Raw genomic sequence first — 23,048 nt, 5'->3', positions numbered from 1 at the left:
ACCAGGGTAGAGTAGAGCAGAGCAGGGTAGAACAGAACAGGGTAGAGCAGAACAGGGTAGAGCAGAACAGGGTAGAGCAGGGCAAAGCAGAACAGGGTAGAGCAGAGCAGAACAGGGTAGAACAGAACAGGGTAGAGCAGAACAGGGTAGAGCAGAACAGGGTAGAGCATGGCAAAGCAGAACAGGGTAGAGCAGAGCAGAACAGGGTAGAACAGAACAGGGTAGAGCAGAACAGGGTAGAGCAGAGCAGGGCAGGGCAGAACAGGGCAGGGTCGAGCAGAGCAGGGTAGAGTAGAGCAGAGCAGGGTAGAGTAGAGCAGAGCAGGGTAGAGTAGAGCAGAGCAGGGTAGAGTAGAGCAGAACAGGACAGAACAGGGCAGGGTCGAGCAGAGCACTGCCTAGTGGAAGTGGCCTCAGGAGAAGCCAAACACACAGCACAGTCCGGGTGGGAGAGGAAATGGCATGTATTAGTTAGGAAATAGAACTGCACTCAAGGCAGGTCCTGTCCTGCGAGCACACGCACAAGATCAATCAAATATGACATGTGGGTGTGTGTATGTGTGTGCGTGAGCGTTCCTGCCTGTCTGCCTGCCTGTCTGCCTGCCTGTGTGCCTGCCTGTGTGCCTGTCTGTGTGCCTGTCTGTCTGTCTGTCTGTCTGTCTGTCTGTCTGTCTGTCTGTCTGTCTGTCTGTCTGTCTGTCTGTCTGTCTGTCTGTCTGTCTGTCTGTCTGTCTGTCTGTCTGTCTGTCTGTCTGTCTGTCTGTCTGTCTGCGTACGTAAGTAAGTAAGTAAGTGTGTGTGCAGTCAGGCACATGTACCAGTCGTCAGGGCATGAACTCTACAAGGTGTGGAAAGAATTCCACAGGGATGCTGGCCCATGGTGACTCCAATGCTTCCCACAGTTGTGTCAAGTTGGCTGCATGTCCTTTGGGTGGTGGTGGACCATTCTTGATACACACAGGAAACTGTTGAAAAACCCAGCCGCGTTGCAGTTCTTGGCACACTCAAACCAATATGCCAGGCACATACTCCCATACCCATTTCAAAGACACTCCAATATTTGGTCTTGCCCATTCACCCTCTGAATGGCACACCTACTCAATCCATTTCTCAATTGTCTCAAGGCATAAAAATAATTATTTAACCACGTCTCCTCCCCTTTCATCGACACTGACTGAAGTGGATTTAACAAGTGACATCATTAAGGGATCATATCTTTCACCTGGATTTACCTGGTCAGTCTATACCTCAAGTTGATTAGCCTCGTCGCTTCCCAAAAAACTGGAAAGATCCATGGCAGAAATCAGCTGAAGAAAGGTTGGGAACTCAACCTCACAACACGACAAAACAATAAAATGTCTTGCTTGGGACACCAAATGAGTGTCGTAGGAGTTACAGCGCAATAAGGAATAGCACGAGGAACAGGAAGCAGCTAGGCACAACGAGGGTCGTTTTGAGAAAAGTCAGCTAATCTTGTAAACTACTTAGGTATAACTAGCTACTGTTAGCTACTAGCTAGTTCAATTTTTCCTCACAATTATAAAGCCAACATCTTAATAAAAACAGCATATTATTGACCTAAAAAAGGTTTGCCGTGAGCTCAGTATCTAGCTTATATATACAGGGTCAGTGGTAGGCCTACATAGAACAACCATGCACTGTCTATCTGGGGCGGCAGGTAGCCTAGTTAACCCACTGTTCCTTGGCTGTCATTGAAAATAAGAATTTGTTCATAACTGACTTGCCAATTTAAATTAAAAGTTAAATTAAATAAGTACAAAAAATAAATCTCCCCTCAACTCTGGACCTCGAAGTCATTTCCACTCCTTTAAAAAAAAATCCCCTCTAATCAGGAACTGATTTAGACCTGGGACACCAGGTGGGTGATTCCCCTCTAATCAGGAACTGATTTAGACCTGGGACACCAGGTGGGTGATTCCCCTCTAATCAGGGACTGATTTAGACCTGGGACACCAGGTGGGTGATTCCCCTCTAATCAGGGACTGATTTAGACCTGGGACACCAGGTGGGTGATTCCCCTCTAATCAGGAACTGATTTAGACCTGGGACACCAGGTGGGTGATTCCCCTCTCATCAGGGACTGATTTAGACCTGGGACACCAGGTGGGTGATTCCCCTCTAATCAGGGACTGATTTAAACCTGGGACACCAGGTGGGTGATTCCCCTCTAATCAGGGACTGATTTAGACCTGGGACACCAGGTGGGTGATTCCCCTCTAATCAGGGACTGATTTAGACCTGGGACACCAGGTGGGTGATTCCCCTCTAATCAGGAACTGGGACACCAGGTGGGCGATTCCCCTCTAATCAGGAACTGATTTAGACCTGGGACACCAGGTGGGTGATTCCCCTCTAATCAGGAACTGATTTAGACCTGGGACACCAGGTGGGTGATTCCCCTCCAATCAGGAACTGATTTAGACCTGGGACACCAGGTGGGTGATTCCCCTCTAATCAGGGACTGATTTAGACTTGGGACACCAGGTGGGTGATTCCCCTCTAATCAGGAACTGATTTAGACCTGGGACACCAGGTGGGTGATTCCCCTCTAAATCAGGGACTGGTTTAGACTTGGGACATCAGGTGGGTGATTCCCCTCTAATCAGGGACTGATTTAGACCTGGGACACCAGGTGGGTGATTCCCCTCTAATCAGGGACTGATTTAGACCTGGGACACCAGGTGGGTGATTCCCCTCTAATCAGGAACTGGGACACCAGGTGGGTGATTCCCCTCTAAATCAGGGACTGGTTTAGACTTGGGACATCAGGTGGGTGATTCCCCTCTAATCAGGGACTGATTTAGACTTGGGACACCAGGTGGGTGATTCCCCTCTAATCAGGGACTGATTTAGACCTGGGACACCAGGTGGGTGATTCCCCTCTAATCAGGAACTGGGACACCAGGTGGGTGATTCCCCTCTAATCAGGAACTGATTTAGACCTGGGACACCAGGTGGGTGATTCCCCTCTAATCAGGGACTGATTTAGACCTGGGACACCAGGTGGGTGATTCCCCTCTAATCAGGGACTGATTTAGACCTGGGACACCAGGTGGGTGATTCCCCTCTAATCAGGAACTGGGACACCAGGTGGGTGATTCCCCTCTAATCAGGAACTGATTTAGACCTGGGACACCAGGTGGGTGATTCCCCTCTAATCAGGGACTGATTTAGACCTGGGACACCAGGTGGGTGATTCCCCTCTAATCAGGGACTGATTTAGACCTGGGACACCAGGTGGGTGATTCCCCTCTAATCAGGGCCTGATTTAGACCAGGGGACACCAGGTGGATGTAATTAACGATCAGGTAGAACAGAGAAGGGTCCGAGTTGAATACCCCTGGTCTACTATCTACTATGGGAACAACTGCAACCTTTTTGCAAGCAACATTGCTAAAAAAAATAATAATAATAACATTTACCTCATAACATATGTTAACTGGAATTCTCATCTCCTGTAGCCTAATTTTCATCTCCTGTAGCCTAAGTGTCATCTCCTGTAGCCTAAGTGTCATCTCCTGTAGCCTAAGTGTCATCTCCTGTAGCCTAATTGTCATCTCCTGTAGCCTAATTGTCATCTCCTGTAGCCTAATTGTCATCTCCTGTAGCCTAAGTGTCATCTCCTGTAGCCTAAGTGTCATCTCCTGTAGCCTAATTGTCATCTCCTGTAGCCTAAGTGTCATCTCCTGTAGCCTAATTGTCATCTCCTGTAGCCTAATTGTCATCTCCTGTAGCCTAATTGTCATCTCCTGTAGCCTAATTGTCATCTCCTGTAGCCTAATTGTCATCTCCTGTAGCCTAATTGTCATCTCCTGTAGCCTAATTGTCATCTCCTGTAGCCTAAGTGTCATCTCCTGTAGCCTAAGTGTCATCTCCTGTAGCCTAAGTGTCATCTCCTGTAGCCTAATTGTCATCTCCTGTAGCCTAATTGTCATCTCCTGTAGCCTAAGTGTCATCTCCTGTAGCCTAAGTGTCATCTCCTGTAGCCTAAGTGTCATCTCCTGTAGCCTAAGTGTCATCTCCTGTAGCCTAATTGTCATCTCCTGTAGCCTAATTGTCATCTCCTGTAGCCTAAGTGTCATCTCCTGTAGCCTAATTGTCATCTCCTGTAGCCTAATTGTCATCTCCTGTAGCCTAATTGTCATCTCCTGTAGCCTAATTGTCATCTCCTGTAGCCTAATTGTCATCTCCTGTAGCCTAATTGTCATCTCCTGTAGCCTAATTGTCATCTCCTGTAGCCTAATTGTCATCTCCTGTAGCCTAATTGTCATCTCCTGTAGCCTAATTGTCATCTCCTGTAGCCTAAGTGTCATCTCCTGTAGCCTAATTGTCATCTCCTGTAGCCTAATTGTCATCTCCTGTAGCCTAATTGTCATCTCCTGTAGCCTAATTGTCATCTCCTGTAGCCTAATTGTCATCTCCTGTAGCCTAAGTGTCATCTCCTGTAGCCTAAGTGTCATCTCCTGTAGCCTAAGTGTCATCTCCTGTAGCCTAATGTCATCTCCTGTAGCCTAAGTGTCATCTCCTGTAGCCTAATTGTCATCTCCTGTAGCCTAATTGTCATCTCCTGTAGCCTAATTGTCATCTCCTGTAGCCTAATTGTCATCTCCTGTAGCCTAATTGTCATCTCCTGTAGCCTAAGTGTCATCTCCTGTAGCCTAATTGTCATCTCCTGTAGCCTAATTGTCATCTCCTGTAGCCTAATTGTCATCTCCTGTAGCCTAATTGTCATCTCCTGTAGCCTAATTGTCATCTCCTGTAGCCTAATTGTCATCTCCTGTAGCCTAATTGTCATCTCCTGTAGCCTAAGTGTCATCTCCTGTAGCCTAAGTGTCATCTCCTGTAGCCTAAGTGTCATCTCCTGTAGCCTAATTGTCATCTCCTGTAGCCTAATTGTCATCTCCTGTAGCCTAATTGTCATCTCCTGTAGCCTAATTGTCATCTCCTGTAGCCTAATTGTCATGTCATCTCCTGTAGCCTAAGTGTCATCTCCTGTAGCCTAAGTGTCATCTCCTGTAGCCTAATTGTCATCTCCTGTAGCCTAATTGTCATCTCCTGTAGCCTAATTGTCATCTCCTGTAGCCTAATTGTCATCTCCTGTAGCCTAATTGTCATCTCCTGTAGCCTAATTGTCATCTCCTGTAGCCTAATTGTCATCTCCTGTAGCCTAATTGTCATCTCCTGTAGCCTAATTGTCATCTCCTGTAGCCTAATTGTCATCTCCTGTGTCATCTCCTGTAGCCTAAGTGTCATCTCCTGTAGCCTAATTGTCATCTCCTGTAGCCTAATTGTCATCTCCTGTAGCCTAATTGTCATCTCCTGTAGCCTAAGTGTCATCTCCTGTAGCCTAAGTGTCATCTCCTGTAGCCTAAGTGTCATCTCCTGTAGCCTAATTGTCATCTCCTGTAGCCTAATTGTCATCTCCTGTAGCCTAAGTGTCATCTCCTGTAGCCTAAGTGTCATCTCCTGTAGCCTAAGTGTCATCTCCTGTAGCCTAAGTGTCATCTCCTGTAGCCTAAGTGTCATCTCCTGTAGCCTAATTGTCATCTCCTGTAGCCTAATTGTCATCTCCTGTAGCCTAATTGTCATCTCCTGTAGCCTAATTGTCATCTCCTGTAGCCTAATTGTCATCTCCTGTAGCCTAATTGTCATCTCCTGTAGCCTAATTGTCATCTCCTGTAGCCTAATTGTCATCTCCTGTAGCCTAATTGTCATCTCCTGTAGCCTAAGTGTCATCTCCTGTAGCCTAATTGTCATCTCCTGTAGCCTAAGTGTCATCTCCTGTAGCCTAAGTGTCATCTCCTGTAGCCTAATTGTCATCTCCTGTAGCCTAATTGTCATCTCCTGTAGCCTAATTGTCATCTCCTGTAGCCTAAGTGTCATCTCCTGTAGCCTAATTGTCATCTCCTGTAGCCTAATTGTCATCTCCTGTAGCCTAATTGTCATCTCCTGTAGCCTAATTGTCATCTCCTGTAGCCTAATTGTCATCTCCTGTAGCCTAAGTGTCATCTCCTGTAGCCTAATTGTCATCTCCTGTAGCCTAAGTGTCATCTCCTGTAGCCTAATTGTCATCTCCTGTAGCCTAATTGTCATCTCCTGTAGCCTAATTGTCATCTCCTGTAGCCTAATTGTCATCTCCTGTAGCCTAAGTGTCATCTCCTGTAGCCTAATTGTCATCTCCTGTAGCCTAAGTGTCATCTCCTGTAGCCTAATTGTCATCTCCTGTAGCCTAATTGTCATCTCCTGTAGCCTAAGTGTCATCTCCTGTAGCCTAAGTGTCATCTCCTGTAGCCTAAGTGTCATCTCCTGTAGCCTAAGTGTCATCTCCTGTAGCCTAATTGTCATCTCCTGTAGCCTAATTGTCATCTCCTGTAGCCTAATTGTCATCTCCTGTAGCCTAATTGTCATCTCCTGTAGCCTAATTGTCATCTCCTGTAGCCTAATTGTCATCTCCTGTAGCCTAATTGTCATCTCCTGTAGCCTAATTGTCATCTCCTGTAGCCTAATTGTCATCTCCTGTAGCCTAATTGTCATCTCCTGTAGCCTAATTGTCATCTCATCTCCTGTAGCCTAATTGTCATCTCCTGTAGCCTAATTGTCATCTCCTGTAGCCTAATTGTCATCTCCTGTAGCCTAATTGTCATCTCCTGTAGCCTAATTGTCATCTCCTGTAGCCTAATTGTCATCTCCTGTAGCCTAATTGTCATCTCCTGTAGCCTAATTGTCATCTCCTGTAGCCTAATTGTCATCTCCTGTAGCCTAATTGTCATCTCCTGTAGCCTAATTGTCATCTCCTGTAGCCTAAGTGTCATCTCCTGTAGCCTAAGTGTCATCTCCTGTAGCCTAATTGTCATCTCCTGTAGCCTAAGTGTCATCTCCTGTAGCCTAAGTGTCATCTCCTGTAGCCTAAGTGTCATCTCCTGTAGCCTAATTGTCATCTCCTGTAGCCTAATTGTCATCTCCTGTAGCCTAATTGTCATCTCCTGTAGCCTAATTGTCATCTCCTGTAGCCTAATTGTCATACCGTATCTAAATTGCTTGGATTTGCAAAACCATTTTATATGTCAGAACTTAAAAGGAATGTACACAATCTGGAATATGGAATACATTGTCTACTGATATCATTTTAAATTGACAACATTAGCTCAACATGTACACGATGCCGCATTGGTGATGCGTGCTATATGATGAGCAACAGAATGGGTTCAGATAGCTGATATACTGAGAAAGAGTGACGATCAAATCAAATAGATTTCTCATCTTACAACTAGACAAAATGAAAATGTTGTTTTGAGAATACAGGGCAGCAGGTAGCCTAGTGGTCAGAGTGTTGGACTAGTAACCAGCAGGTAGCCTAGTGGTCAGAGCGTTGGACTAGTAACCAGCAGGTAGCCTAGTGGTCAGAGCGTTGGACTATTAACCAGCAGGTAGCCTAGTGGTCAGAGCGTTGGACTAGTAACCAGCAGGTAGCCTAGTGGTCAGAGCGTTGGACTAGTAACCAGCAGGTAGCCTAGTGGTCAGAGCGTTGGACTAGTAACCAGCAGGTAGCCTAGTGGTCAGAGCGTTGGACTAGTAACCAGCAGGTAGCCTAGTGGTCAGAGTGTTGGACTAGTAACCAGCAGGTAGCCTAGTGGTCAGAGCGTTGGACTAGTAACCAGCAGGTAGCCTAGTGGTCAGAGCGTTGGACTAGTAACCAGCAGGTAGCCTAGTGGTCAGAGCGTTGGACTAGTAACCAGCAGGTAGCCTAGTGGTCAGAGCGTTGGACTAGTAACCAGCAGGTAGCCTAGTGGTTAGAGAGATGGACTAGTAACCAGCAGGTAGCCTAGTGGTTAGAGAGATGGACTAGTCACCAGCAGGTAGCCTAGTGGTTAGAGAGATGGACTAGTCACCAGCAGGTAGCCTAGTGGTTAGAGAGATGGACTAGTAACCAGCAGGTAGCCTAGTGGTTAGAGCGTTGGACTAGTAACCAGCAGGTAGCCTAGTGGTCAGAGTGTTGGACTAGTCACCAGCAGGTAGCCTAGTGGTCAGAGTGTTGGGCCAGTAACCAGCAGGTAGCCTAGTGGTCAGAGCGTTGGCAAGGCACAAATCTGTCGTTCTGCCCCCTGAACAAGACAGTTAACCCCACTGTTCCTAGGCCAGTTAACCCACTGTTCCTAGGCCAGTTAACCCACTGTTCCTAGACCAGTTAACCCACTGTTCCTAGGCCAGTTAACCCACTGTTCCTAGGCCAGTTAACCCACTGTTCCTAGGCCAGTTAACCCACTGTTCCTAGACCAGTTAACCCACTGTTCCTAGACCAGTTAACCCACTGTTCCTAGACCAGTTAACCCACTGTTCCTAGACCAGTTAACCCACTGTTCCTAGACCAGTTAACCCACTGTTCCTAGACCAGTTAACCCACTGTTCCTAGACCAGTTAACCCACTGTTCCTAGGCCGTCGTTGAAAATGAGAATTTGTTCTTAAAATGACTTGCCTAGTTAAATAAAGGTTACATTTTTTTTAATACAGACAGAACCACTGTAATTAATCAACATTGGCGCTAGTTCATGCTGAATAATAGTTTAACATTTAAAACAAGTTTAAAAACTTCACTTCAATGAATCAACACTTCTCTACAAAATGTACAAATATGATAACTTGTACGATAACCTGTACGATAACTTGTATGTCAACTGTATGTCAAGATCTACTGTATGCTGCTCTGTATCTACTGTATGCTGCTCTGTACCATCACTCATTCATATATCCTTATGTACATGTTCCTTATCCCCTTACACTGTGTATAAGACAGTAGTTTTGGAATTGTTAGTTAGATTACTTGTTGGTTATCACTGCATTGTCGGAACTAGAAGCACAAGCATTTCGCTACACTCGCATTAACATCTGCTAACCATGTGTATGTGACAAATAAAATTTGATTTGATTTGATTTGATTTGATTAATATAAATCGTTCGTTCGAGTCCTGAATAGTGTATACACAAATTACTTGTTTACTGCTCTTATTACCTTGGTAACCGGTTTATAGCTCAGTTGGTAGAGCATGGCGCTTGTAACGCCAGGGTAGTGGGTTCGATCCCCGGGACCACCCATACCACCCATACGTAGAATGTATGCACACATGACTGTAAGTCGCTTTGGATAAAAGCATCTGCTAAATGGAATATATTATTAATAAGGCACCTTGGAGGGGTTGGTGGTATATGACCAACATACCACAGTTAAGGGCTGTACGCCACGTTGCATCGTGCCTCACAGCCCTTAGCCGTGGTATATTGGCCATATACCACCAACCCCCTCTGATCTTATTGGTCGAATAGATCATTTGAGTAGTAACAAATAGGTTATTACTACTAAAGCAACAAGTAAAAAAACTACTCCATACCAGCAGTGGGCCAACCTCACTGTGATCCCTGATCCCTGGGTTATCAGCTCAACAGGTTTTGAATTTGAATCAGGTGTGTTAGTGCTGGGCTGAAACAGAACCCTGCACCCCTCCCCCCAGCAGACTTCCATGATCATTTAATTACCATAGTGACTTATTGTAATGTTTGTTTACGTGTCAATTAATCCCATAAGGGATGGGTTGCCAAATGGCTATTTGACAGGAAAATAAAAGTGGTCATTAAATGTCATTCATCCAGCACTGTTGTCTTGCTCCACTGTTGTCTTGCTCCAAGTGTAATAGATGTATACGCTGTTGTCTTGCTCCAAGTGTAATAGCACTGTTGTCTTGCTCCAAGTGTAATAGATGTATACGCTGTTGTCTTGCTCCAAGTGTAATAGATGTATACACTGTTGTCTTGCTCCACCTGTAATAGATGTATACGCTGTTGTCTTGCTCCAACTGTAATAGATTTATACACTGTTGTCTTGCTCCACCTGTAATAGATGTATACGCTGTTGTCTTGCTCCAAGTGTAATAGATGTATACACTGTTGTCTTGCTCCAACTGTAATAGATTTATACACTGTTGTCTTGCTCCACCTGTAATAGATGTATACACTGTTGTCTTGCTCCAAGTGTAATAGATGTATACACTGTTGTCTTGCTCCACCTGTAATAGATGTATACACTGTTGTCTTGCTCCACCTGTAATAGCACTGTTGTCTTGCTCCACCTGTAATAGATGTATACTCTGTTGTCTTGCTCCAAGTGTAATAGATGTATACACTGTTGTCTTGCTCCACCTGTAATAGATTTATACACTGTTGTCTTGCTCCACCTGTAATAGATGTATACAGTGTTGTCTTGCTCCACCTGTAATAGATTTATACACTGTTGTCTTGCTCCACCTGTAATAGATGTATACAGTGTTGTCTTGCTCCACCTGTAATAGATTTATACACTGTTGTCTTGCTCCACCTGTAATAGATGTATACACTGTTGTCTTGCTCCACCTGTAATAGATGTATACACTGTGTGGGATGTTTAACTGTATTTTACTATACAACATGTGCTAACATAGGTAGGCCCACACTAATAACCCATATACAGAGCCATCACAAACTATTCATACCCCTCATACCCCATACCACATTTTGTTGTGTTACAGCCTGAATTCAAAATGGATTCAAGTGATTTATTTTCTCACCCATCTACACACCATGATATTTTTTGTTGTTGAAATGTTAGCAAATGTATTGATAATGAAATACAGAAATGTCTCATATATATATAAGTATTGACAGCCCTTAATATTTTGTAGAAGCACCTTTGGTAGTGATTGCAGCTGTGACTTCTGGGTAAGTCTCTAAGAGCTTTCCACACCTGGATTGGGCAACATTTACCCATGATCCTTTTCAGAATTTTTCAAGCTCTGTCTAATTGGTTGTTGATCGTTGCTAGACAACCATTTTCAGGTCTTGCCATAGATGTTCAAGTCAAAACTGTAACTCGGCCCCTCAGGAATATTCACTGCTTTCTTAATAAGCAACTCCAGTGTAGATTGGGCCTTGTGTTTTAGGTTATTGTCCTTCTTTTCACTCTGTCATTTAGTAACTACAATGTTGTTTATCTATCCTCAGTTTCCTCCTGTCACAGCCATTAAACTCTGTAACTGTTTTAAAGTCACCATTGGACTCATGAAATCCAATCCAGCATGTGAAGGACAGTGTAGTCTAGTGTAGGACAGTGTAGTCTAGTGTAGGACAATGTAGTGTAGGACAGTGTAGTGTAGGACAGTGTAGTGTAGGACAGTGTAGTCTAGTGTAGGACAGTGTAGTCTAGTGTAGGACAATGTAGTGTAGGACAGTGTAGTCTAGTGTAGGACAGTGTAGTCTAGTGTAGGACAGTGTAGTCTAGTGTAGGACAGTGTAGTCTAGTGTAGGACAGTGTAGTCTAGTGTAGGACAATGTAGTGTAGGACAGTGTAGTCTAGTGTAGGACAGTGTAGTCTAGTGTAGGACAGTGTTGTCTAGTGTAGGACAGTGTAGTGTAGGACAGTGTTGTCTAGTGTAGGACAGTGTAGGACAGTGTAGTCTAGTGTAGGACAGTGTAGTCTAGTGTAGGACAGTGTAGTCTAGTGTAGGACAGTGTAGTCTAGTGTAGGACAGTGTAGTCTAGTGTAGGACAATGTAGTGTGTGACAGTGTAGTCTAGTGTAGGACAGTGTAGTCTAGTGTAGGACAGTGTAGTCTAGTGTAGGACAGTGTAGTCTAGTGTAGGACAGTGTAGTCTAGTGTAGGACAGTGTAGTCTAGTGTAGGACAATGTAGTGTAGGACAGTGTAGTCTAGTGTAGGACAGTGTAGTCTAGTGTAAGACAATGTAGTGTAGGACAGTGTAGTCTAGTGTAGTGTAGTGTAGGACAGTGTAGTCTAGTGTAGGACAGTGTAGTCTAGTGTAGGACAATGTAGTGTAGGACAGTGTAGTGTGTAGGACAGTGTAGTCTAGTGTAGGACAGTGTAGTCTAGTGTAGGACAGTGTAGTCTAGTGTAGGACAGTGTAGTCTAGTGTAGGACAATGTAGTGTAGGACAGTGTAGTCTAGTGTAGGACAGTGTAGTCTAGTGTAGGACAGTGTAGTCTAGTGTAGGACAGTGTTGTCTAGTGTAGGACAGTGTAGTGTAGGACAGTGTAGTCTAGTGTAGGACAGTGTAGTCTAGTGTAGGACAGTGTAGTCTAGTGTAGGACAGTGTAGTCTAGTGTAGGACAGTGTAGTGTATGTAGGACAGTGTAGTGTAGGACAGTGTAGTCTAGTGTAGGACAGTGTAGTCTAGTGTAGGACAGTGTTGTCTAGTGTAGGACAGTGTAGTGTAGGACAGTGTAGTCTAGTGTAGGACAGTGTAGTCTAGTGTAGGACAGTGTAGTCTAGTGTAGGACAGTGTAGTCTAGTGTAGGACAATGTAGTGTATGACGGTGTAGTCTAGTGTATGACAGTGTAGTCTAGTGTAGAACAGTGTAGTCTAGTGTAGGACAGTGTAGTCTAGTGTAGGACAGTGTAGTCTAGTGTAGGACAGTGTAGTCTAGTGTAGGACAGTGTAGTCTAGTGTAGGACAGTGTAGTCTAGTGTAGGAAAGTGTAGTCTAGTGTAGGACAATGTAGTGTAGGACAGTGTAGTCTAGTGTAGGACAGTGTAGTCTAGTGTAGGACAGTGTAGTCTAGTGTAGGACAGTGTTGTCTAGTGTAGGACAGTGTAGTGTAGGACAGTGTAGTGTAGTCTAGTGTAGGACAGTGTAGTCAGTGTAGTGACAGTGTAGTCTAGTGTAGGACAGTGTAGTCTAGTGTAGGACAGTGTAGTCTAGTGTAGGGACAGTGTAGTGTGTAGGACAGTGTAGTGTAGGACAGTGTAGTGTAGGACAGTGTAGTGTAGGACAGTGTAGTGCAGTGTGTAGGACAGTGTAGTCTAGTGTAGGACAGTGTAGTGCTAGTGTAGGACAGTGTAGGACAGTGTAGTGTAGTGTAGGACAGTGTAGGACAGTGTAGTCTAGTGTAGGACAGTGTAGTCTAGTGTAGGACAGTGTAGTCTAGTGTAGGACAGTGTAGTCTAGTGTAGGACAGTGTAGTCTAGTGTAGGACAATGTAGTGTAGGACAGTGTAGTCTAGTGTAGGACAGTGTAGTCTAGTGTAGGACAGTGTAGGACAGTGTAGTCTAGTGTAGGACAGTGTAGTCTAGTGTAGGACAGTGTAGTGTAGTGTAGGACAGTGTAGTGTAGTGTAGTGTAGTGTAGGACAGTGTAGTCTAGTGTAGGACAGTGTAGTCTAGTGTAGGACAATGTAGTGTAGGACAGTGTAGTGTAGTGTAGTGTAGTGTAGGACAGTGTAGTGTAGTGTAGGACAGTGTAGTGTAGTGTAGGACAGTGTAGTGTAGGACAGTGTAGTCTAGTGTAGGACAGTGTAGTGTAGTATAGGACAGTGTAGTGTAGTGTAGGACAGTGTAGTGTAGTATAGGACAGTGTAGTCTAGTGTAGGACAGTGTAGTGTAGTGTAGGACAGTGTAGTGTAGGACAGTGTAGTGTAGTGTAGGACAGTGTAGTGTAGTGCAGTGTAGTGTAGTGTAGTGCAGTGCAGTGTAGTGTAGTGCAGTGTAGGACAGTGTAGTGCAGTGTAGGACAGTGTAGTGTAGTGTAGTGTAGAACAGTGTAGGACAGTGTAGTGCAGTGCAGTGTAGGACAGTGTAGTGTAGGACAGTGTAGTGCAGTGTAGGACAGTGTAGTGTCGTGTAGGACAGTGTAGTGCAGTGTAGAACAGTGTAGTGCAGTGCAGTGTAGGACAGTGTAGTGTAGGACAGTGCAGTGCAGTGTAGGACAGTGCAGTGCAGTGTAGGACAGTGCAGTGCAGTGTAGGACAGTGAAGTGCAGTGTAGGACAGTGTAGTGTAGGACAGGGCAGTGTAGGACAGGGCAGTGTAGTGTAGGACAGTGTAGTGTAGGATAGTGCAGTGCAGTGTAGGACAGTGTAGTGCAGTGTAGGACAGTGTAGTGCAGTGTAGTGTAGGACAGTGTAGTGTAGGACAGTGCAGTGTAGGACAGTGTAGTGTAGGACAGTGTAGTGCAGTGCCGTGTAGGACAGTGTAGTGTAGGACAGTGTAGTGTAGGACAGTGTAGTGCAGTGCAGTGTAGGACAGGGCAGTGTAGGACAGTGTAGTGTAGGACATTGTAGTGCAGTGTAGGACAGTGTAGTGTAGGACAGTGTAGTGTAGGACAGTGTAGTGTAGTCTGGTGTAGGACAGTGTAGTGTAGGACAGTGTAGTGTAGTCTGGTGTAGGACAGTGTAGTGTAGGACAGTGTAGTGTAGGACAGTGTAGTGTAGGACAGTGTAGTGTAGTGTAGGACAGTGTAGTGTAGGACAGTGTAGTGTAGTGTAGTGTAGGACAGTGTAGTGTAGGACAGTGTAGTGCAGTGTAGGACAGTGTAGTGTAGTGTAGCATAGGACAGTGCAGTGTAGGACAGTGTAGTGTAGGACAGTGTAGTGTAGGACAGTGTAGTGCAGTGTAGGACAGTGTAGTGTAGTGTAGCGTAGGACAGTGCAGTGTAGGACAGTGTAGTGCAGTGTAGGACAGTGTAGTGTAGTGTAGTGACAGTGTAGTGTAGTGTAGTGTAGTGTAGTGTAGTGTAGTGTAGTGTAGGACAGTGTAGTGCAGTGTAGTGTAGGACAGTGTAGTGCAGTGTAGTGTAGGACAGTGTAATGTAGTGCAGTGTAGGACAGTGTAGTGTAGGACAGTGTAGTGCAGTGTATTACAGTGTAGTGTAGTGTAGGACAGTGTAGTGTAGGACAGTGTAGTGTAGTGTAGGACAGTGTAGTGTAGGACAGTGTAGTGCAGTGTAGGACAGTGTAGTGTAGGACAGTGTAGTGTAGGACAGTGTAGTGTAGGACAGTGTAGTGTAGGACAGTGTAGTGCAGTGTAGGACAGTGTAGTGTAGTGTAGTGCAGTGTAGTGTAGGACAGTGTAGTGTAGTGTAGGACAGTGTAGTGCAGTGTATGACAGTGTAGAGCTGTGTAGGACAGTGTAGTGCAGTGTAGGACAATGTAGTGTAGTGCAGTGTAGGACAGTGTATTGTAGGACAGTGTAGTGTAGTGTAGTATAGGACAGTGTAGTGTAGTGTAGGACAGTGTAGTGTAGGACAGTGTAGTGCAGTGTAGGACAGTGTAGTGTACTGTAGGACAGTGTAGTGCAGTGTAGGACAGTGTAGTGTAGGACAGTGTTGTGTAGGACAGTGTAGTGCAGTGTAGGGCAGTGTAGTGTAGTGAAGGACAGTGTAGTGCAGTGTAGTGTAGTGTAGGACAGTGTAGTGTAGGACAGTGTAGTGTAGGACAGTGTAGTGTAGGACAGTGTAGTGTAGGACAGTGTAGTGCAGTGTAGGACAGTGTAGTGTAGTGTAGTGCAGTGTAGTGTAGGACAGTGTAGTGTAGTGTAGGACAGTGTAGTGCAGTGTAGGACAGTGTAGAGCTGTGTAGGACAGTGTAGTGCAGTGTAGGACAATGTAGTGTAGTGCAGTGTAGGACAGTGTATTGTAGGACAGTGTAGTGTAGTGTAGTATAGGACAGTGTAGTGTAGTGTAGGACAGTGTAGTGTAGGACAGTGTAGTGCAGTGTAGGACAGTGTAGTGTACTGTAGGACTGTGTAGTGCAGTGTAGGACAGTGTAGTGTAGGACAGTGTTGTGTAGGACAGTGTAGTGCAGTGTAGGGCAGTGTAGTGTAGTGAAGGACAGTGTAGTGCAGTGTAGTGTAGTGTAGGACAGTGTAGTGTAGTGTAGGACAGTGTAGTGTAGTGTAGGGCAGTGTAGGACATTGTAGTGTAGTGTAGGACAGTGTAGTGTAGGGCAGTGTAGGACAGTGTAGTGTAGTGTAGTGTAGGACAGTGTAGTGTAGTGCTGTTCTCTGCTCTTGTCTGCTCTGCTGCTGTTCATATTGAGTCATTCAACTCATAAAACGTGTGAGAAGAGAAAACAGGATCTCAGCCCACCGCTTTCATTTCTTCTTCTTCTAACGGCCTCATCAGGCTCGATGTGCACGCAGCATGCTCCCTTCCTCTGGCAGGCCCAGCGTTGAGAAACCAGCCTCTCAAAAAATGTGTTCACTATGACTAAACATTTCCATAATATTCATTACCAAATTTAAGCCTGATCCCAGACCTGTTTGTATTGCCATGTATGAGTTGTCAAGACAGTTCTGCGACCGGGCTACCGTATATCAATGAAGAGGGGAAAAGAACCCCCAACAACATGGTCAATGAGTCTGAGGCTATGACAGTCGTTAGCTAGCTATCATTAGCTATCATTAGCTATCATTAGCTATCATTAGCTACCATTAGCTACCATTAGCTTTCACTAGCTATCATTAGCTATCATTAGCTATCATTAGCTACCATTAGCTACCATTAGCTATCACTAGCTACCATTAGCTACCATTAGCTATCACTAGCTACCATTAGATATCATTAGATATCATTAGCTATCATTAGCTATCATTAGCTACCATTAGCTATCATTAGCTATCATTAGCTATCATTAGCTATCATTAGATATCATTAGCTATCATTAGATATCATTAGCCAAATGTTAGCCTGGCTCTGTGGTAGGGAGGTAGAAGGGATTGGTATTATTCATATTAGTGTAAATGTCTGGAACAGATCATGATAACTTCATGTAAGAGACTTCAGGATGGGTTAATATCCAAGATAGGTACTTCATCATCCAGGGTGATCATCCATCATCCAGGGTGATCATCCATCATCCAGGGTGATCATACATCATCCAGGGTGATCATCCATCATCCAGGGTGATCATCCATCATCCAGGGTGATCATACATCATCCAGGGTGATCATACATCATCCAGGGTGATCATCCATCATCCAGGGTGATCATCCATCATCCAGGGTGATCATACATCATCCAGGGTGATCATCCATCATCAAGGGTGATCATCCATCATCCAGGGTGATCATACATCATCCATCATCCAGGGTGATCATACATCATCCAGGGTGATCATACATCATCCAGGGTGATCATACATCATCCAGGGTGATCATACATCATCCAGGGTGATCATCCATCATCCAGGGTGATCATACATCATCCATCATCCAGGGTGATCATACATCATCCAGGGTGATCATACATCATCCAGGGTGATCATACATCATCCAGGGTGATCATACATCATCCATCATCCAGGGTGATCATCCACCATTCATCATCCAGGATGCATCCTAAATGGAGCTCTATCTCCTATATAGTGCACTACTGGGAATAGTATACCATTTGGAACGCAGGGCGAGGATCATTGCAATTCACGTTTCAGTCAAATCCTGACTAAGTCGAGGCACCTGCAATGAGGTCAGAAGCATCTAGACCAGCTGACTACTGCCACAAGCATTCGGTCATGAGTGGGTTAATTGCCACGGAGTATGAGCCATAATAACCATTCAAGTATGAACTAACCAGAACCCAGGCGCTGCAGTACAAGAATGCATGGAGTTCCCTGTACGCCTATACCACATAACCTTGGCTTTTCCAGCGATGCTAGAAATTAACACATTGGCCAACAGCCAGCGAAACATTGACCAACAGCCTCTCCTCTCCCCTCCCCTCATCTTCTCCTCCTCCTCCTCTCCTCTCCTTCTCCTTTCCCCCTCCTCTCCCCTCCCCTCTCCCCCTCCTCTCCCGTCCCATCTCCTCCGCCTCCCCTCCTCCTCCCCTCTCCTCTCCCCTCCACCCCTCCTCCTCTCCTCCTCTCCTCTCCCTTCCCTTCCTATCTCCTCCTCCTCCCCTCTTCTCCTCCTCTCCTCTCTCTCCCCTCCTCTCCCCTCCTCTCTCCTGCTCTCCTCCTCCCCACTCCTCTCCTCTCCCCTCCTATCTCCTCTTCTCCTCCTCTCCTCTCCCTTCCTCTCTCCTCCTCCCCTCTCCTCTCCCTTCCTCTCCCTTCCTTTCTCCTCCTCTCCTCTCCCCTCCCCCCTCCTCCCCTCCTCCTCCTCCTCCTCCCCTCTTCTCCTCCTCTCCTCTCTCCTCCTCCCCTCTCCTCCCCTCCTCTCCCTTCCTCTCTCCTCCTCCTCCCCTCTTCTCCTCCTCTCCTCTCCTCTCCCCTCCCCTCCTCCTCTCCCTTCCTATCTCCTCCTCCTCCCCTCTTCTCCTCCTCCCCTCTCCTCCCCTCCTCTCTCCTCCTCCCCCCTCCTCTCCCTCCTCCCCTCCTCTCCCTTCCTCTCTCCTCTCCCTTCCTCTCTCCTCCTCCCCTCCTCTCCCTTCCTCTCTCCTCCCTCCTCTCCCCTCCTCCTCTCCCTTCCTATCTCCTCCTCCTCCCCTCTTCTCCTCCTCCCCTCCTCTCCCTTCCTCTCTCCTCCTCCTCCCCTCTTCTCCTCCTCTCCTCTCCCTTCCTCTCTCCTCCTCCCCTCTCCTCCTCTCCTCTCCCTTCCTCTCTCCTCCCCTCTTCTCCCTTCCTCTCTCCTCCCCTCCTATCTCCTCTTCTCCTCCTCTCCTCTCCCTTCCTCTCTCCTCCTCCCCTCTCCTCCCCTCCTCTCCTCTCCCTTCCTCTCTCCTCCTCCTCCCCTCTTCTCCTCCTCTCCTCTCCCTTCCCCTCTCCTCCCCTCCTATCTCCTCTTCTCCTCCTCTCCTCTCCCTTCCTCTCTCCTCCTCCCCTCTCCTCCCCTCCTCTCCCTTCCTCTCTCCTCCCCTCCTCTCCCTTCCTATCTCCTCTTCTCCTCCTCTCCTCTCCCTTCCTCTCTCCTCCTCCCCTCTCCTCCCCTCCTCTCCCTTCCTCTCTCCTCCTCCTCCCCTCTTCTCCTCCTCTCCTCTACCTTCCCCTCTCCTCCCCTCCTCTCCCTTCCTATCTCCTCTTCTCCTCCTCTCCTCTCCCTTCCTCTCTCCTCCTCCCCTCTCCTCCCCTCCTCTCCCTTCCTCTCTCCTCCCCTCCTCTCCCTTCCTATCTCCTCTTCTCCTCCTCTCCTCTCCCTTCCTCTCTCCTCCTCCCCTCCTCTCCCTTCCTCTCTCCTCCTCCTCCCCTCTTCTCCTCCTCTCCTCTCCCTTCCCCTCTCCTCCCCTCCTCTCCCTTCCTATCTCCTCTTCTCCTCCTCTCCTCTCCCTTCCTTCTCCTCCTCCCCTCTCCTCTCCCTTCCTCTCTCCTCCTCCCCTCTCTAACCAGAGTGGTGTGGTCAGTTGTCCAAAATGGCTTCCTGTTCTCACATAGTGAACTACTCTAAACCAGGGCCCTATGGGGCCTTTTCTTAACCAGGGCCCTATGGGGCCTTTTCTTAACCAGGGACCTATGGGGCCTTTTCTTAACCAGGGACCTATGGGGCCTTTTCTTAACCAGGGACCTATGGGGCCTTTTCTTGAATAGGGTGCCAATTGGGACACTGCCTTAGTCACACATCAGGCAATGTCACAACACAATAGCAGCATGTGTAAATATATATATATATATATAATATATAAATATCGCTGTTGGAGTGGGAGATATAATTAGTTTCGCTACACAAAAGAAATGTGACATCTGGAAGTGATATAGTTCTCTAACTGTTGCTTCTGTCTCAGGGCGTTTCATGACCTCTCAATGGCTTTCTGACTTTTTCTATAAAATACGTTTGTTCCAGCGACTGCATACATTTAAAAAAACATTATTTTTTTTAGGTTACACCCTTTCACTTCTGGGTGTTCACTTCCATACTGTCCATCTAGGTTAGAAACGTCTCAGCCTCTGTCCAATGTTTATACATGACATGTGGATTGACTTAGAGACGAAGAAAACACACTGCCATGTACCCATAGCACTAGGCAAAGATCTGCTCCTACTCTAGTTGTTGTGTGGATAACTGTTAGCTAGGTCTAGTTGTTGTGTGGATAGCTGTTAGCTAGGTCTAGTAGTTGTGTGGGTAGCTGTCAGCTAGGTCAAGTTGTTGTGTCGATAGCTGTTAGCTAGGTCTAGTAGTTGTGTGGGTAGCTGTTAGCTAGGTCTAGTTGTTGTGTGGATAGCTGTTAGCTAGGTCTAGTTGTTGTGTGGGTAGCTGTTAGCTAGGTCTAGTTGTTGTGTGGGTAGCTGTTAGCTAGGTCTAGTTGTTGTGTGGATAGCTGTTAACTAGGTCTAGTTGTTGTGTGGATAGCTGTTAACTAGGTCTAGTTGTTGTGTGGGTAGCTGTTAGCTAGCAGTCTCACCAGCAATGCACCCCCACACCATCACACCTCCTCCTCCTCCAAGCTTCCCAGTGGGAACCACACATGCAGAGATCATTCGTTCACCTACTCTGCGTCTCTCAAATTTGGAAAAAATCAGACCAAAGGACAGATTTCCACCGGTTTAATGTCCATTGCTCGTGTTTCTTGGTCCAAGCAAGTATATTATTCTTATTAGTGTCCTTGAGTAGTGGTTTCTTTGCAGCAATTCGATCATAACGGCCTGATTCACGCAGTCTCTTCTGAACAGTTGATGTTGAGATGTGTCTGTTACTTGAACTCTGTGAAGCATTTATTTGGGCTGTAATTTCTAAGGCTGGTAACTCTAATGAACGTATCCTCTGCAGCAGAGGTAACTCTGGGTCTTCCTTTCCTGTGGCGGTCCTCATGAGAGCCAGTTTCATCATATCACTGATGGTTTTTGCGACTGCACTTGGAGAAACTTTCAAAGTTATTGAAATGTTCTAGATTGACTGACCATCATGTCTTAAAGTAATGATGGACTGTTGTTTCTCTTTGCTTATTTGAGCTGTTCTTGCCATAATATGGATTTGGTCTTTGTCCAAATAGGGCTGTCTTCTGTGTACCAGCCCTACCTTGTCACAAAACAACTGATTGGCTCAAACGCATTAAGAAGGAAAGAAATTCCACAAATTAACTTTTAACAAGGCACAACTGTTAATTGAAATGCATTCCAGGTGACTACCTGGTTGAGAGAATGCCTAGTTTGTGCAAAACTGTCATCAAGGCAAAAAGTGGCTACTTTGATGAATCTCAAATGTAAAATATATTTAGACTTCTTTTACACTGTTTTGGTTCCAAATGTGTTATTTCATAGTTGTGATGTCTTCACTATTATTCTACAATCTGGAAAATAGTCAAGAAATTAAGAAAAAACCCTTAAATGAATAGGTGTGTCTGAACTTTTGACTGTTACTGTATATATATTATTAACTTTCTAAATGATGAAGATGATGGAGATGAGGAAGAAGAGTGATGATGAGGATGATAATAATTTAATCATAAACATATAATCGAGCTATTAGCCACGAGCATGGCAGTGAGTTTAGATTTAACTTCTAAATGCATAAACGGAAATGTCAGCCTGTCTGTGTGAACTTGAGTGGGCTGCTAGTCTGCGACTGGAGCCTAAAAAAAGCAATGAAAACTATGTAAATACTATGCATTTTACATACTTTTTTTTCCCAACACAAATAAAATCACCAAGAAAACGAAAACAAAACGTTCTCCCCTCATACGAAAGAATGTTTTCCCCCAATTCTGCTTTCTGTTCTAAATACCGCTGATAGCACCACAAATGTCGCGTGTATAGCAAGCTTAATGTTACATAACGTTGGTACCTCGCAGCGGGGACTGCTTGTGGTTGATATTAACTTTCAACACCTCCTTACATCGTAACAATCTATTCTATAGTAGTGTTCAAGGCACGCTGCAAGCGACATTCATTCGCTACTTTGTACCGTTTGATCAAGAAGTTGTAACAATAAAAACAACAAAGAGCTGTTGTGCAATATCCATGAGAAAAAAGTTACAATATAAGTGATTTTATAATGCGTCTAGTCTAGTGCATTAAACTATCGCAAGCCGAACCTAGTCAAATAACCTTGTTGTAAAATAATACAATTGTAAAAAATAAAAATTATCATGAAACACAAAAACACAAGTTAAAACCTATTAGAAAAACTTTAACATGTGTAAATAATGTCTAAACAGTTCATCGAGTTCGTCTAAGTTTAGTAACTTAAACCAGAAATTGTAAGTTAATAGGTTAATTTACCTGTAATAGGTCCAAAATCTGCGGTGATATAACGTGTCCGTAACTTGTGAATCGGATATAGGTTTTGATATTAAAAGTCGTTGCGTCAGCCCGTTTAAATAGTGATCGCTAACTGGGAGGGTTCGGGAATGCGGAACTTGCTTGTCCCAGACGCATGGATAGAAATACAGGCAGGCCTGAATAAAACGCTCCACCCTTAGCAACCAACAAAAAAACACACACAACATTCTGGTGTGAGGAAACTTTCAGATGCCTGTTTTGGAAACTGGAGAGACCCAGTGCATCCACGCCAAGTTGTGGCTATAAACATACATGTCTTATTTGTTTATAAATATAAATATGACATGCATAAACAAAATAAAGTTATTATGTGTGCGTGTGCGTGTGCGTGTGCGTGTGCGTGTGCGTGTGCGCGTGTGCGTGTGTGTGTGTGTGTGTGTGTGTGTGTGTGTGTGTGTGTGTGTGTGTGTGTGTGTGTGTGTGTGTGTGTGTGTGTGTGTGTGTGTGTGTGTGTGTGTGTGTGTGTGTGTGTGTGTGTGTGTGTGTGTGTGTGTGTGTGTGTGTGTGTGCGTGCGCGCGTGTGCTAAAGAGAAGGAGAGCGCGAGAGCGACAGAGCGATTTAATATATTTAGAGTTGTAATCGGATGCTTCCGTCAATTCATCTTAAAGTCAGTTCAGTATGTTGCACAGGCTGCTCTTATTTGGTGTACTGGAATTCTGAACATTTCTCTCAGTGTTAGCTCCCTATAGTCGGAGTCTTTTTCACTGTTCTCTGTCTACCTGTACAGTGACTGAGACATGAGCATGGTCTGACAGTTAGCGAACTAACCTCGTATGCCAGCTCTCTCAGATGAATTATGATACTGTAAGCGTCTCCAAAATACAACGTAAATGTAATCAACAGATGAATTTGTTCTTAACTGACTTGCTTAGTAAAATAAAGGTCAAATAAAAATATATATATATATTTTTTTATCCCTTATAATCTCTATCCAGAACAGTGTACTTGTATGTAAGACATTACTTAAAAACTTGCAAAAATTGTATCTGTCTGGGTCTTGATTTAGACATTCTAGATAATATATATTAGACGGGTGGGTACTTGAATTGATAGACAGCCAGTCCT

General features: G+C 45.3%; 1 protein-coding gene across 8 annotated transcripts in view; it reads right to left on the bottom strand.

The window, feature by feature from the left end:
- Positions 1–22,029, bottom strand: part of LOC123990480 (jun dimerization protein 2-like) — a 36,543-nt gene extending 14,514 nt beyond the window's left edge. For all 8 annotated transcript variants that reach the window (XR_006830650.1, XR_006830655.1, XR_006830652.1 and 5 more), the window contains exon 1: positions 21,923–22,029. The gene's annotated coding sequence lies outside the window, so the exon portion shown is untranslated. The remainder of the gene's footprint in view (positions 1–21,922) is intronic.
- Positions 22,030–23,048: the final 1,019 nt, after the last annotated feature.

Source organism: Oncorhynchus gorbuscha, linkage group LG12 (genome assembly GCF_021184085.1).
Source record: "Oncorhynchus gorbuscha isolate QuinsamMale2020 ecotype Even-year linkage group LG12, OgorEven_v1.0, whole genome shotgun sequence".
In the NCBI taxonomy this organism is placed as follows: domain Eukaryota; kingdom Metazoa; phylum Chordata; class Actinopteri; order Salmoniformes; family Salmonidae; genus Oncorhynchus; species Oncorhynchus gorbuscha.
The sequence above is the reverse complement of the archived record's forward strand: the minus strand, read 5'-3'. Positions and strand labels throughout refer to the sequence as shown.